Below are 11,316 nucleotides of genomic sequence, written 5' to 3'. Positions count from 1 at the left end.
TGCCGTTGATGCTTCTGCTGACGTTCTGTATCAGCAGGACTTTATCATACTTAATGTCATAGTCTTGCTTGTGTTCCTAATGCATGTACATTATACTCTTTTACCAAATAACTACTATTCACGCTATTATTCACAGCACTTGAATATTGTTAGTTTAACTTCTGTTGTTCTCCTCATTTGTAAATCGCTTTGGATTAAAGTGTCTGCTAAATGATTCAATGTAAATGTATTAAAAAGATGGTTCACTCAAAAATGAAAATTGACATAATGTACATATGCCCTCATGTCGACCAAAAGCTGGATAACTTTCTTTCTTCTGTGGAACATAAAAGACAATATTTAGAGATTTCTTTGTCCATACATTAGAAGTCAGTGGACAGTTTCGGGTGAACTATCCCTAAAAAGTTGGAAGTCACCATCAGAAACCTGTCAACTTTATTGCCATGACAATGAGCTGAATATTACAGTAGTGACGAAAACACCTGTTCCTGCGTTATATTTTAAAAAATGAGTTATTTAAATCAATATAAAAAATGTATCCTACTGTCACACAAAAGACTGGCTTATAAAGTAATATATATATATATATATATATATATATGGGGTGTTACGTCCCTCCTTGATTAGATGTTATTTGTCTAGGAATATTATTAGACGTAACAAAAGTTTTGCATGTGTGTGTCAATATAGTAACGGGAATTGCAATTGAAAAGGAACAGACAACCATCCATAACTGAGTTGAAAGATTTTAATTCTTCAACTGCAATAAAGTGAAGTAGTAACAAAGGAAAAATGTAATGAAGAATAATAAAGTAATTAATATTTACAATTAGTACAACGTAACAAGAATAAACAAATCAACAGACAATCTGGGGAAGAGGAAGGAGCAAGAGAGTGGTGCTTAAATCAAAAACTGAATATAACAAAAAAAAACTTTAACCCTCTGGAGTCTGAGCGGTTTTCTGGGCCCTTGAGATGTTCTTACATGCCCTGACATTTGTGCTTTTTTCAGTTGCTTATAAACATATTAATGGCAAAGGTGTAAATTCACTCTATAAAGCACAAACAGGGCTACCATAATATGTGAGCCACGTGTATGTACATGTTTTCATTTTTGAGAGAATAATGTTTATGCATGGTTATTGAAAAAACTAAAAACTAAAATTTCTGAAATAAGGCCACAAAACACATAGTAAATATGTGTCAATAAGACTTTTGACTAATGGATGTCCTCGCCTAGAGTTTTTTCTTCAAAATTATGTGAAAATAGTCTTGCTTTATCGTTCACATAAAACCATACATTGATTTAAATTGATGTAAAACAGGTTTTGCTTGGAAAGCCAATATGTGAGGGGGGCGTGAACGAGGAGTGGTTTACACCTGAGAATACAATGTCCCACCCACTCTGCATAATGATGAGCCATTCATTCAGGTGTGAAACTGACTGAGCCACAATGCAAGGACAAAAGATATATTTAGAAGAAGACTTATATTGACCATTTAAGATTTTGCTTACATTTATCTTGTAAATATGTTTTGCTATTTTATTAAAAAGGTTACAATTACAACAATAATTACAATTTCAACAATATTTCAAGTGTACTCTTTCTTTGTAAAAAAAAAAAAGATTATAGGCCTACATTTTATCTATGTATTCATTAGTTTGAATTTAGTCAACATTGGAACAGCTAACATCTTAGTTGATGACTTTATTTTTGACAAAAATAGTATTTTATATATAGAAATTGCTAAACAAAAGCTTATTTGACGTGGCAGTATATTCTACAGTAAAAACTGTACCCAAATCTAGTCAACAAGATGTTGTCTTTCATATTTCGCCTGACTGTAACGTTGTTTTCATGAAATATTAGGGCATATTGTTAATTTGCAGTTTAATACTTTGCTTATACAAATAGCCTACATTTTATTTCAACATATTTCAGTCGATTTTTACTCATCTCAGTATAGCAATACAGTTTGCTAAAACATCATCATTCATTCACACACGCGATTTAAATTTAACTTCTGGCAAAGATGAAGTTGACGATAGGCTATTGACTCGCGATCTTCGCAGTAGGCTAGTGAACGCACCGGAGAAATGCACATTTATTAGGCTACATAGTTTTTTGTTTTGGATGGTTTTGTTTAGAACCAGCTTTCTGTAAATATATTTCACATTTTTTAGACATGTGAGGCGAGTAGGCTACGGTCTGGTTCATGATGATCTCCAATTCAAGCACTTTATGTTGTGATTGCTAGCCTATATTTACTTTAAATCCAGGAAATTTGTTAATGAAAAAATTATTAAAATTAAGATACAATTGATACAAAACGAAATACAGTGTGTGCAGTGAATGAAGAGCTCTTTAAACACGGCAGTGGAAACTTGTGAAACATCTGTCAGTCTGTGTGTTGCTCCACAAACTTCTGCTTTGACCTGCAGACGAAACACACAATCCTGTCAGTAACGTAAGTTCTTCAAGATTTATTCCTAGTTTAATAAACCATTGTACACTTGCAGCTGTGCTGGACTGAATATTCAGAACAACAGCATTCTTGCTTCTGTGATATTGTTCAAATGGAGGATTTCCAAACTTTAATCTTACATTTCACGTATTTCAAGCTTTCTAACATTACACACATCTCCTCTAAAGAACATGTAAAGCAAACTGAGGAAACTTTATTTCAACAATCACACAGAAAACAAGTTATGGCATATATTTTTCCCTAATGTTTTTAATAAAGTAGTAAATAGTAAATTAATGCATGTTTATAAACTAATGACTGGTTTGTTATTTAGTGTTGCCTGTCAAGATTTCATGAAACAATGGCAGAACAAAACGCCAGTATTACCGGATCCAGTGAAGATTATTATATCAACGCCAGCAGCAACAGATCAAGTGGAGTAGATGATTATATGAACGGATCAAGTGGAGTAGATTATGACGATCAGATGTGGGAATTTTACTTGAAACTTGAGTCTGCAGACTCATTAATTATCAGGATAATTTCAGCCATTGAGATTCCAATCATGATCTTAACTCTGTTTGCGTTGTGTGCTCTTATCAAATCTCATCGCTCCACTCCAGTGTTTGTTATTCATTTGATTCTTTCAGATCTCATTCAGATCATTTGTAGATTAACAGAGACATTCACAGGGTCATTGGATGTGTATAATGCATATGTGTATAGTTTGATTGTGGGTGTGTATTTTATGGCATGTGTTGCTTTTGAACGATATCTTCTGGTTTCTCATCCTATCTGGTACAGATCTCATCATTCACTAAAAGTCTGCTGTGTTGTTTCTGTGATCATCTGGTTTTTTCCTCTGATCTTTGCAGACATAAGCTCTGATTATCTGTTTAGCTCTCTGTCTGGATCGATCGCCTGTTTAATCCTCTATCTGATAATCATTCTGTGTTTTGTTGGCACTTGTCGCGGTCTTTCACGCGTAATATCACTTACTTCTCTACAGCGCAAGAAAATTTTGGGCAGTTTGTTCCTGGTGCTTCTGACTTACACTTTTCTCATTCTCCCGAACATGATCGTGGTTTTAATTAGTGATTCTTTTTACAGGTACGACAGTACATTGTTTTTTATATTTGTGTATTTGTCTAGATATCTTGTGTTTCTGAACCCACTGGCTGACTGTTTATTGTACATGTTCTTGAGGCCTGATGTTGGAGGGTTAATGAAGTCTGTTCACTGCTGTTGTAGAACTGATGTTGGAGGGTTAATGAAGTCTGTTCACTGCTGTTGTAGAACTGATGTTGGAGGGTTAATGAAGTCTGTTCTCTGCTGTTGTAGAACTGACACACATCAGAGTTCGACACACAGCCGGGACGAACACTCTCGAGACAGTAGTGCAGCGTTTGCCTGCTGTGTTTCAATGCAAAAGCCTGCGTCTCATTCACAGACCGCCTGCAGTTCAGTTTAAACATCTGCACTCAATAAATGAAGTCAATGTCATTCTTTTCACTGCACACACCCTTCCTTTCTGTGACATTTAGGTTTATTAGAGATAACTCTTGACTCATAAAACTCAAAACTCAGTTGCTCTGTTTGTGCTCCATTAAACATACGGTAAACAGAGTTTTATTAAAGATGAATTGATGTGCCGTTGATGCTTCTGCTGACGTTCTGTATCAGCAGGACTTTATCATACTTAATGTCATAGTCTTGCTTGTGTTCCTAATGCATGTACATTATACTCTTTTACCAAATAACTACTATTCACGCTATTATTCACAGCACTTGAATATTGTTAGTTTAACTTCTGTTGTTCTCCTCATTTGTAAATCGCTTTGGATTAAAGTGTCTGCTAAATGATTCAATGTAAATGTATTAAAAAGATGGTTCACTCAAAAATGAAAATTGACATAATGTACATATGCCCTCATGTCGACCAAAAGCTGGATAACTTTCTTTCTTCTGTGGAACATAAAAGACAATATTTAGAGATTTCTTTGTCCATACATTAGAAGTCAGTGGACAGTTTCGGGTGAACTATCCCTAAAAAGTTGGAAGTCACCATCAGAAACCTGTCAACTTTATTGCCATGACAATGAGCTGAATATTACAGTAGTGACGAAAACACCTGTTCCTGCGTTATATTTTAAAAAATGAGTTATTTAAATCAATATAAAAAATGTATCCTACTGTCACACAAAAGACTGGCTTATAAAGTAATATATATATATATATATATATATATATATATATATATATATATATATATGGGGTGTTACGTCCCTCCTTGATTAGATGTTATTTGTCTAGGAATATTATTAGACGTAACAAAAGTTTTGCATGTGTGTGTCAATATAGTAACGGGAATTGCAATTGAAAAGGAACAGACAACCATCCATAACTGAGTTGAAAGATTTTAATTCTTCAACTGCAATAAAGTGAAGTAGTAACAAAGGAAAAATGTAATGAAGAATAATAAAGTAATTAATATTTACAATTAGTACAACGTAACAAGAATAAACAAATCAACAGACAATCTGGGGAAGAGGAAGGAGCAAGAGAGTGGTGCTTAAATCAAAAACTGAATATAACAAAAAAAAACTTTAACCCTCTGGAGTCTGAGCGGTTTTCTGGGCCCTTGAGATGTTCTTACATGCCCTGACATTTGTGCTTTTTTCAGTTGCTTATAAACATATTAATGGCAAAGGTGTAAATTCACTCTATAAAGCACAAACAGGGCTACCATAATATGTGAGCCACGTGTATGTACATGTTTTCATTTTTGAGAGAATAATGTTTATGCATGGTTATTGAAAAAACTAAAAACTAAAATTTCTGAAATAAGGCCACAAAACACATAGTAAATATGTGTCAATAAGACTTTTGACTAATGGATGTCCTCGCCTAGAGTTTTTTCTTCAAAATTATGTGAAAATAGTCTTGCTTTATCGTTCACATAAAACCATACATTGATTTAAATTGATGTAAAACAGGTTTTGCTTGGAAAGCCAATATGTGAGGGGGGCGTGAACGAGGAGTGGTTTACACCTGAGAATACAATGTCCCACCCACTCTGCATAATGATGAGCCATTCATTCAGGTGTGAAACTGACTGAGCCACAATGCAAGGACAAAAGATATATTTAGAAGAAGACTTATATTGACCATTTAAGATTTTGCTTACATTTATCTTGTAAATATGTTTTGCTATTTTATTAAAAAGGTTACAATTACAACAATAATTACAATTTCAACAATATTTCAAGTGTACTCTTTCTTTGTAAAAAAAAAAAAGATTATAGGCCTACATTTTATCTATGTATTCATTAGTTTGAATTTAGTCAACATTGGAACAGCTAACATCTTAGTTGATGACTTTATTTTTGACAAAAATAGTATTTTATATATAGAAATTGCTAAACAAAAGCTTATTTGACGTGGCAGTATATTCTACAGTAAAAACTGTACCCAAATCTAGTCAACAAGATGTTGTCTTTCATATTTCGCCTGACTGTAACGTTGTTTTCATGAAATATTAGGGCATATTGTTAATTTGCAGTTTAATACTTTGCTTATACAAATAGCCTACATTTTATTTCAACATATTTCAGTCGATTTTTACTCATCTCAGTATAGCAATACAGTTTGCTAAAACATCATCATTCATTCACACACGCGATTTAAATTTAACTTCTGGCAAAGATGAAGTTGACGATAGGCTATTGACTCGCGATCTTCGCAGTAGGCTAGTGAACGCACCGGAGAAATGCACATTTATTAGGCTACATAGTTTTTTGTTTTGGATGGTTTTGTTTAGAACCAGCTTTCTGTAAATATATTTCACATTTTTTAGACATGTGAGGCGAGTAGGCTACGGTCTGGTTCATGATGATCTCCAATTCAAGCACTTTATGTTGTGATTGCTAGCCTATATTTACTTTAAATCCAGGAAATTTGTTAATGAAAAAATTATTAAAATTAAGATACAATTGATACAAAACGAAATTCGTTTTAAAGAAAGGATTTGTACTTTCTGTTTTGAGGTCTCTGTGAAAGTTTGAAAGTCTTTTAGTGCTTTTTTTAGAGCGCTCGCGTCCATAATGGAGAACTGTCACGTAATATTGTTTTTTCCTCATAAATGCGAACACGAAAAATAAAAGACAAAAGACTTTTAAGTAAAACTTACTCCGAAATTGTGTCCTCGGCGGAATTCGCTCTTCAAAATGCTGCCGTTCGTCGTCTGAGTTACAATCTTTCTCTGAGGAAAAGGTGCATTGTTCCTCGCTGTCCAGAATCATCTGAAGGGCGTCTTTGGAGAAGCGTGCCATACTCAAAACGCGATGAACTATCAGTAAGTCTGATGAAGAAACTGTGTTTTTATGGCATTGATCGGGGGGCGGGTGCACTGCATACTAGATCACCTAACTATTTACATGTGAATAGCGCCGGGGGCGGGGCGGCCTCAGCTCATTTAGAGATAATGAGGCAGAAGGAAAAACAGTACCTCTCCTTGCTTTCAAACGGATTACATGAGTTGAAAACATTTGTTTTTTATATAAATTACTTCATTTAAAAGAAGAGATTTCAAGCTTCATAAAGACATATATCACGTGTATATGTGAGAAGTATTCGCTGAGTTATGATTCATTTTCGGACGCGTTTCAGAATGGACTACACGGACAGAGAGAAGGCAGAACTCGCTTCGTGTTTATTTTTCTTTATTTGGCGTAAAGCACAACACTTTGTTTTTATTGTGAGTATACACAAAAATAATACACATTTAACAGAATCGATTGATGTATGAAACTCCTATGGAAAATCAAAGTCAACAGAGTATTTATGAGTTTCTTTTACACTGATAAAAAAAAAGCGAGCTGGTATCGCCGGCGATACCGTCGACCTCAGGGGGTTAACTAAAGTTCAGCATACAAGACGCTATAACTAAACTATACTAACTAAAACAAAAACATACATAATTAGCACCACTCCTAACACTAGTGCGTCTAATACATCTCAGTAAACTACATGTGCAAATGTAGGTCGCGACCTGCTTACCTGATTCACAACCTCTCCCATCAGTCTACACAATGTTGAACGATGAACTGAGATGAAGATTTCATGACAGCAACAAACACTTAGCAGGCACTGCAAGCACGTAAGTTACCAAGGGCAACACAAAACATTCTCGTAAGTTACCAAGAGTAACACAAAATACATTCGAGCACAAACAAAGAGAACTGATCTAACTGCAAGATCACAAAAGCAGCGAACCCCAAACAATGATCAGTCTCTCAGACTGGTCTCTCGAACAAGAGAACCGTCTTCCCAGAGTGTGCAAACTCTTTCCCAACCCAGAGTCTGTCTCGACTGCCGCCATTGAAGTTAGAGCCATTCATAAACTACCCGGCGACAGGCGATTGGTGGTGCGATCCCAGACGTCAGCATCCTACGTCAGCTGATTGACAGGCGGACTCTCCAATCGAGCTTCACACCTGAAACAAAATAGAGTACACAGACATACACAAGACGCATATGCAGCAACATACGCACAAACAAAAATTACGTAGCGCGGCGTACGTAACACTCGCCCCTTTAAACTCAACCTGAAGCAGTATTTAAGCTCTAGATAAGGTGTCAGCAATGATATTTTCTGAACCCTTTTTATGCTTTATGATTAAGTTATAATTTTGCACAATCAACGACCAACGCATAAGACGTTGATTGTGATTGTACATTCTGGACAAGAACACTAACGGATTGTGATCCATGTACACAGTAACAGGCAGAACAGATGAACCCACATAAACCTCAAAGAATTGCAAAGCCAGAATTAGACCTAAAGCTTCCTTCTCAATGGTAGAATAATTTCACTGACGTCGGTTGAATTTTCGAGAAAAGTAACAAATTGGATGCTCAAAACCGACATCATCCTCTTGAATAAGAACAGCTCCCATGCCTAAAGCACTAGCATCAACTTCCAATTTAAAACAACGTGTAAAGTCCGGAGCAGCAAGAACAGGTGCACTAGTCCAGGGGTTTTCAAAGTGGGGGCCGCGGCCCCCTGGGGGGGCGCCAGGGGGGCCGCAGCAAGTTGAAAAAAAAGTGGAAAAAAAAGTAAAAAAAAGTTAAAAAAATAAATATTTGCTAATATGAGTATTGTTATCAAATAACATAATAATTTGTTGCATAGCCTATCTGAACATTATACTTTTAATGCTAATCTTTTAGAGATGAACTGATTAATCGGCTAGTGACAAGAATTGGCCGATTTTCACGTGATTTTCAGTCTGACATATGCCGATTCAAATGCACTCGGGCGCGCATGAATAACATCGCGCAACATCAGCATCACACATGCACACAGAACGCACATGTAGGAAATCTTGTGAATTACGGCCGTTTCAGACCGCGAGCGGCGCGTGAGCAGCGCAAATTTTTTTCGGCGTGCATGTTCAGTGAGTGCATTCACACCGCGAGCTGGAGCAACGCGTGAGCGTCAAGCAGGAGCGTCGCATGAGCAGTAGTGAAGCGGAGGGTTTCGGCGCCGAGTCTATTTTTGCTGCGCTGCTCACGCTCAGTTAAAGTGAAAGCACACTTTTGATGGACAAAATAAATATGATTTCACACAAAAAGTAGCCTACCTAAAATGCACATAATTTGCATGTATAGTGTGTTTGAACAAGAACTGGATTAGGCTATGTCAGAAAAGAAAATGAAGACAAAAATATTTATAGAAAATGTATCCATTTAAACTTGTTTTTATTAATCAGTTTGGGTAAAAGTGGTGTTTTATTTTTTATATATATATATATATATATATATATAAAATATTTGTGTGTGCTGTAAAGTGGTTAGAAAAAATGAAATCAGAATCGGCTAAAATCTGTATCGACAGGTCAAACTCAATGAAACATCGGAATCTGCCTTGAAAATTGTAATCGGTGCATCTCTATAATCTTTCTGATTGGCTGGTATCAAACACCATCACATAATCTGATGTTCACCTAGATGTTTTATTTATTTATTTCTACACGTGCCGTAGTATTGTCAATGGGTTCAATAACACATCCTAAGGGGGGCCTTGGCCAGAACCTAGTGGTATTTGGGGGGCCTTGGCATGGAAAAGTTTGGGAACCCCTGCACTAGTCAACAACAACTTTGCACCTTCAAAAGCTTGTTGACACGCATCAGTCCAAATAAAAGCATTCGCTGGGCTTAAACTGGTTAGAGGATGTACTACAGTGGAGAAATTTCGGCAGAAACTTCTGTAGTAACCAGCCATACCTAAAAAACGACGTAACTCTCGTCTTGTCGTTGGAATAGGAAAGTCAGCAATAGCAGATATTTTGGCACTAACAGGGCGAACTTGACCTTGACCTACTTCTTTGCCCAAATAGGTGATCGTTGCTTTACCGAATTCGCACTTAGCCAGATTAATTGTCAGGGAAGCATCAGCCAATCTTTCAAAAACTGTCCGAAGAACAGTCAAATGCTCAGACCAATCAAAAGAATAGATCACTAAATCATCGAGGTAGGCATTACAATTTTTAACTCCTGACAACACAATGTTTACAAGGCGCTGAAAAGTTGCTGGGGCGTTTCGCAGCCCAAATGCCATAACCCGGTTCTGCAGGAAGTTATCCGGAGTAACGAAAGTAACTGAAATATCCGCAGCTCGAGTGGTCAATGGCACTTGCCAATACCCTTTCAGCAAATCTAATTTCGTCACAAACCTAGCAGAACCCAAGTTATCGATGCAGTCTTCCATCCTGGGAAGAGGATAGCTATCCGGTACAGTCACAGAATTTGCTTTTCGATAATCTGATATCATTTCTTCGATAATCTCATATCATTTCTTCATGCCCTCCTGAGCAGTGGACAACGATTTTTGTGCAAATGAACACGCATTATGTAGTCGTTCTCGGAACCGACTGACGTAATCTAGCACATTTTGTTGAGATGACTTAGTGTCATTCAACATTCCGTCTTTCAACACCTTCAGCGGCCCTCGTACGGTGTGACCAAAGACTAAATCTGCAGGACTAAACCCCAGAGATTCTTGAGTTGCTTCACGAACTGCAAACAACACTAATGGTACTCCATCGTCCCATTCTTTACCAGAGCTTAGACAGTACTTTTTCAACATTGACTTCAGCGTCTGGTGAAATCGTTCGATAGCACCCTGGCTTTCAGGATGATACGGGCTCGAGATCCGATGTGAGATACCCAAAGTTTTCAACACTTGTCTAAAAACATTAGAAAGAAAATTCATACCCTGGTCTGTCTGCACGATTTTTGGCAATCCGAACGTGGAGAAAAACTTTATCAAAGCTTTAATGATGACAGGCGCAGTTATTCTTCTCAAGGGAACAGCCTCCGGAAAACGTGTCGCAGAACACATAATAGTTAACAAAAATTGATTACCTGCTTTTGATTTCAGCAAGGGACCAACGCAATCCAAAATTACGTGCTCAAACGGTTCGCAAATGACAGGGATCGGAATTAATGGAGCTGGTGGAATCTTTTGGTTGGGCTTGCCCATCACTTGACACTCATGACATGTGCGGCAATACTTAGACACATCGCTCTTCAAGCCAGGCCAGAAAAAATGTTTGAGAATGCGGTTGTAAGTTTTTGTCACCCCCAAATGACCTGCTAACTCATGATCATGTGCCAAACTCAACACTTGTTTTCGATAGACAGTAGGTAAAACAATTTGACATACAACATCCCACTCATTCTCCCCATCTCTGTGAGGATGCCATTTCCTTAACAACAACCCATTTTCGATCACGTATTCAGCCACGTTGACTTTATCAGGTTTAGGACTTTCCGCAGCAGAAAAAC

At 36.9% G+C, this 11,316-nt stretch overlaps 1 protein-coding gene across 2 annotated transcripts in view; it reads left to right on the top strand.

Moving 5' to 3' along the window:
• The first annotated feature begins 1,705 nt into the window (after nucleotides 1-1,705).
• Nucleotides 1,706-11,316, top strand: part of LOC311087322 (uncharacterized protein) — a 49,426-nt gene continuing 39,815 nt past the window's right edge. Inside the window, exons 1-2 of one of the 2 annotated variants that reach the window (XR_014607212.1) lie at nucleotides 1,706-2,469; nucleotides 2,801-3,983. The gene's annotated coding sequence lies outside the window, so the exon portion shown is untranslated. Of the gene's footprint in view, nucleotides 2,470-2,800; nucleotides 3,984-11,316 lie in introns of those variants that run through there. The other variant, XM_084120648.1, reaches the window with a different exon arrangement.

Source organism: Abramis brama (genome assembly GCF_963993115.1).
Source record: "Abramis brama genome assembly, chromosome: 7".
Lineage (NCBI taxonomy): Eukaryota > Metazoa > Chordata > Actinopteri > Cypriniformes > Leuciscidae > Abramis > Abramis brama.
The sequence above is the reverse complement of the archived record's forward strand: the minus strand, read 5'-3'. Positions and strand labels throughout refer to the sequence as shown.